This window comes from Lathyrus oleraceus, chromosome 3, assembly GCF_024323335.1.
Source record: "Lathyrus oleraceus cultivar Zhongwan6 chromosome 3, CAAS_Psat_ZW6_1.0, whole genome shotgun sequence".
NCBI lineage: Eukaryota > Viridiplantae > Streptophyta > Magnoliopsida > Fabales > Fabaceae > Lathyrus > Lathyrus oleraceus.
Genome location: NC_066581.1, coordinates 245,955,460 through 245,960,881, shown reverse-complemented (window position 1 = coordinate 245,960,881; position 5,422 = coordinate 245,955,460). Strand labels below are relative to the sequence as shown.

Below are 5,422 nucleotides of genomic sequence, written 5' to 3'. Positions count from 1 at the left end.
GTGATATGGAAAGGTCCTGACCATCTGGATCGTAGTTTTCCCGGGAATAATTTTAGTCTGGAGTTAAATAAGAGTACTGCGTCGCCTTGCTTGAAGATTTTCCTTGATATACGCTTATCATGCCATTGTTTTGTTCTTTCTTTATAGATTTTGGCATTTTCATAGGCGTCTCTTCTGAGTTCCTCTAGTTCGTTTATGTCAAGGATTCTCTTTTCACCGGCGGTTTTATAATTCAAATTTAAATTTCTAATAGCCCAATAGGCTTTGTGTTCTAATTCTACCGGGAGGTGACAGGATTTTCCATAAATGAGCTTAAATGGGGTCGTCCCTATGGGAGTTTTATAAGCAGTTCGGTATGCCCATAAAGCTTCTGGTAATTTCAATGACCAATCTTTCCTTGAAGTGGCGACCGTTTTTTCTAATATTTGCTTGATTTCTCTGTTAGATACTTCCACTTGTCCACTGGTTTGAGGGTGGTAAGGTGTTGCTATCCTATGTCTCACTCCATATTTAAGTAGTAGTTTTTCGAGTACCTTGGATATAAAGTGCGATCCACCATCACTGACTACTATCCTTGGGATGCCAAATCTCGGAAATATTATATTTTTAAAGAGTCTAGTTACTACTCGGGTGTCATTAGTTGGAGAAGCTATAGCTTCGATCCACTTTGATACGTAGTCAACCGCCACGAGTATGTACTTGTTACCGAAGGAGGATGGAAACGGTCCCATGAAGTCTATTCCCCACACGTCAAAAATCTCTACTTCCAAAATACCTTTTTGTGGCATCTCGTCACGTCTAGATATGTTTCCCGTGCGTTGACATCTGTCACACTCCTTAATAGCCGCATGTACGTCCTTCCATATAGTTGGCCAATAAAAGCCAGCTTGTAGGATTTTAGAACAGGTCTTGGATGTACTTGTGTGTCCACCATAAGGCGCGGAGTGACAGTGTTGGATTATATTTTCTACCTCTTCTTCGGGTACACATCGACGGAAAATACCATCGGGACCTCTTTTGAAAAGTAAGGGATCATCCCAGTAATAGTGTTTTATGTCATGGAAGAATCTTTTCTTCTGCTGGTAAGATAAAGTAGGTGGAACTATTCCGGCAGCTAAATAATTGACTAGATCAGCGTACCATGGTATGGCAGATATAGCTAAGGTGGTTTCTACTTGCATGTCGGAGTTGTTCTCTTCCAAAGTAGCTATGAGTTTGTCATACGAGAAATCATCATTAATGGATGTTCTTTCTGGTTCAAGGTTCTCAAGTCTAGAGAGGTGGTCTGCTACTACGTTCTCAGTTCCTTTCTTGTCCTTGATTTCTAAGTCGAATTCTTGTAGTAACAAGCTCCATCTTAGGAGTCTAGGTTTAGCATCCTTTTTTGTTAGAAGGTACCTGATAGCAGCGTGATCAGTGTAAACTATTATTTTGGCTCCTACCAAGTAAGAACGAAATTTATCTAGCGCAAATACTACTGCTAGGAGTTCTTTCTCGGTTGTGGTATAATTCATCTGTGCTTCATCCAGGGTTCTGCTAGCGTAATATATAACATGAAGCTTTTTATCCTTTCTTTGTCCTAAAACAGCACCTACAGCATAATCACTGGCATCGCACATTATTTCGAATGGTTCATTCCAGTCCGGTGTCTGCATAATGGGTGCGGAGATCAATGCTTGTTTAAGAGTTTGAAATGCTTTTAAACAGTTATCGTCGAATATGAATTCAGCATCTTTCATTAATAGTCCGGTTAAAGGTTTAGTTATCTTAGAGAAGTCTTTGATGAATCGTCGGTAGAAACCGGCGTGTCCTAAAAAGCTTCGTACTTCTCTCACGGTTCTTGGGGGTTGAAGATTTTCGATTACCTCTATTTTGGCTTTGTCTACTTCAATTCCTCTGTTCGAGATGATGTGTCCTAAAACAATTCCTTCTTGTACCATAAAGTGGCACTTTTCCCAATTAAGTACTAAGTTTACTTTTACACATCGTTCAAGAACTCTTTCCAGGTTTTCAAGACATTCTTCGAAACTTTGTCCGTATACAGAAAAGTCATCCATGAATACTTCCATGATGTTTTCGAGAAAGTCGGCGAAAATTGCCATCATGCATCTTTGAAAAGTTGCAGGGGCATTACACAGACCAAACGGCATTCGTCTATACGCGAAGGTACCAAAAGGGCATGTGAATGTTGTCTTTTCTTGGTCATCAGGGTGAATTGGTATTTGAAAGAAGCCTGAATAACCGTCCAAATAACAGAAATGTGAATGTTTAGCTAGTCGTTCTAACATTTGGTCAATGAATGGTAAAGGGAAATGATCTTTTCGGGTTGCTTTGTTTAGTTTCCTATAATCAATGCACATTCTCCATCCCGATTCGATTCGTTTAGTTATAGTTTCTCCTTTTTCGTTTTCAATAACGGTTATGCCTCCTTTCTTTGGTACAACGTGTACGGGACTGACCCATTTGCTATCAGATATAGGATATATAATACCTGCTTCTAATAACTTGGTTATTTCTTTCTTTACTACCTCACTTAGGATCGGATTTAGTCTTCTCTGGTGTTCCCTAGAGGTTTTACCGTCTTCTTCTAACATGATGCGATGCATACAAATAGAAGGGCTTATTCCTTTAAGATCGGTTATGTGGTATCCTAGTGCGGTTGGATATTTTCTTAAGATATGTAGGAGTTTTTCTGTTTCGAGTCTTCCTAGATCTGCATTGACTATCACAGGTCGTTCAAGTTCTAAGTCTAGGAATTCATATCTCAGATTTTTGGGAAGTGTTTTCAAATCAGGGGTTGGTTTGTTAAGACACTGCGTAGGATCTGGTGTTATTGCTAAGCATTGTTTAGATTTGTCTTCTAAAAGATAGTCTGATGATTTGTCTTCTCCTGACTCTGCTTCTTTTATGCATTCATCGATGATATCCATGAAGTAACATGTATCTTCTATTGCAGGTGCTTTCAAGAATTTGGAAAGAATGAATTCAATTTTCTCTTCACCTACTTCGAAGGTGAGTCTTCCTCGTTTTACGTCTATGATTGCACCGGCAGTTGCTAAGAATGGTCTTCCTAGTATAATAGGTGTAGTATCATCTTCTCTAATATCCATAATTGTGAAGTCAGTGGGGATGTAAAACTGACCTATGCGTACGGGAACGTTCTCAAGGATTCCTACAGGATATTTGATGGAACGATCTGCTAGTTGTACAGACATCTTGGTCGGTCTTAATTCTCCCATTTCCAGTCTCTTACATATGGATAAAGGCATAACGCTAATTCCGGCTCCTAAATCGCATAAGGCTTTGTCGATGACAAATTTTCCTATGTGACAGGGTATAGAGAAGCTACCTGGATCCTTGAGTTTAGGGGGCATGTTTTGGATTATAGCGCTACATTCGGCAGGGAGTGTAACGGTTTCACTATCCTCAAGTTTCCTTTTATTAGAAAGAATTTCTTTTAAGAATTTAGCATATGAGGGCATCTGCGTAATAGCTTCGGTAAATGGAATTGTAACGTTTAATTGCTTAAGGAGATCAACAAATTTTCTAAATTGACCTACATCTTTGGTTTTAACAAGCCTTTGAGGGTAAGGTATAGGTGGTTTGTAAGGTGGTGGAGGTACATAAGGTTCCTTCTTTTCTAGGGTATCCTTATTACTCTCTTCCTTTTCCTTAGGTTCACTTTCCTCAGTAGATTTCTTAGGGCTTTGGTTTTCTATCCTTGGATCAGACGGTCCTTCCACTTCCGTTCCACTTCTTAATATAATTGCATGAGCTTGGCTTCTCGGATTAGGTTGGGGCTGTCCAGGGAATGTACCAGTTGGTGCAGCAGTAGGTGCTTGTTGTTGAGCTACTTGAGATATTTGGGTTTCTAACATTTTGTTATGGGTAGCCAAGGCATCTACTTTGCTTGCTAGTTGTTTAAGTTGTTCGCCAGTGTGTATGTTCTGGTTTAAGAAATCTTTATTGGTTTGTTGTTGGGAAGCTATAAAGTTTTCCATCATGATTTCCAAGTTGGATTTTCTAGGGGTATTATTGTTAGGATTTGGTTTCTGGTACCCCGGAGGTATAGATGGGGTTTGATTCGGAGACTGTCCAGGTGCGTATAAAGCATTATTACTCTTATATGAAAAGTTTGGATGATTCTTCCAATTTGGGTTATAGGTATTCGAATAGGGGCTTCCTTGAGCATAGTTTACTTGCTCTGTTTGGATTCCAGTCAAGAGTTGACATTCCGCAGGAGTGTGGCCTTGGATTCCACAGACCTCGCAATTCTGAGCTATAGCAACCACGGCGGTTGGTGGTGATACATTTAAACTTTCAATCTTCTGGACCAAAGCATCCACTTTTGCATTGACGTGATCAAGGTTACTTATCTCGTACATGCCAGTTTTCGGTTGAGGTTTTTCCACTGTTGTTCGTTCGGTTCCCCACTGATAGTGGTTTTGGGCCATGCTCTCGATAAGCTGGTAAGCATCAGCATAAGGTTTGTTCATTAATGCACCACCTGCAGCGGCGTCTATTGTTAACCTTGTATTGTATAAGAGACCATTATAAAATGTGTGAATTACTAACCAGTCTTCCAAACCATGGTGTGGGCAAAGTCTCATCATGTCTTTGTATCTTTCCCATGCTTCGAAAAGAGACTCGTTGTCTTTCTGTTTAAATCCGTTTATCTGGGCTCTTAACATAGCTGTTTTGCTTGGCGGAAAATATCGGGCAAGGAAAACTTTCTTCAACTCGTTCCATGTGGTGACTGAGTTGGAAGGTAGAGATTGAAGCCATCTTCTAGCGCTATCTCTTAATGAGAAAGGAAAAAGACGAAGTCGAATTGCCTCTGAAGTGACACCATTAGCTTTAACAGTATCAGCATATTGAACAAATACGGATAAATGAAGGTTTGGATCTTCGGTAAGATTTCCAGAGAATTGGTTCTGTTGCACAGCCTGCAGCAGTGAAGGTTTAAGTTCAAAGTTGTTTGCTTCGATTGCGGGCGGAGCAATACTTGAATGCGGTTCATCTTGCGATGGAGCGGCGTAATCTCTAAGAGCACGAGCTGGTTCTGCCATCTCGGTTAAAGAAGGAAAAATGTTTTTGATATCAGGAAGGTTTATAGGAGGGAGATTGTTTTCAGCACGATATTCCCGAATTCGTCGTAAGACTCGGAGATATAGTTCGATATCGTTGATTCGTAAATAGAGCGGTTCGCCTTGAGAGCGAGTGCGTGGCATACAAATCAACGAAAGAAAGAATAGAAGGAAAAAGAAACCTTAGTCTCTACAGCGTAACGGAAGAGTTACGATATCGATTGAATAAAAGTCCCCGGCAACGGCGCCAAAAACTTGATCGCTCGACTGTGCGAGTCGAGAATGGGATACAAACTGCAAGTGCACAGTTCTATCGCGTAGTTTTAAAAGATATC

At 40.3% G+C, this 5,422-nt stretch overlaps 1 pseudogene; it reads left to right on the top strand.

Annotated features, from left to right (window-relative positions):
• The first annotated feature begins 4,584 nt into the window (after positions 1-4,584).
• Positions 4,585-4,684, top strand: LOC127133800 (uncharacterized; annotated as a pseudogene).
• The last annotated feature ends 738 nt before the right edge of the window (positions 4,685-5,422 follow it).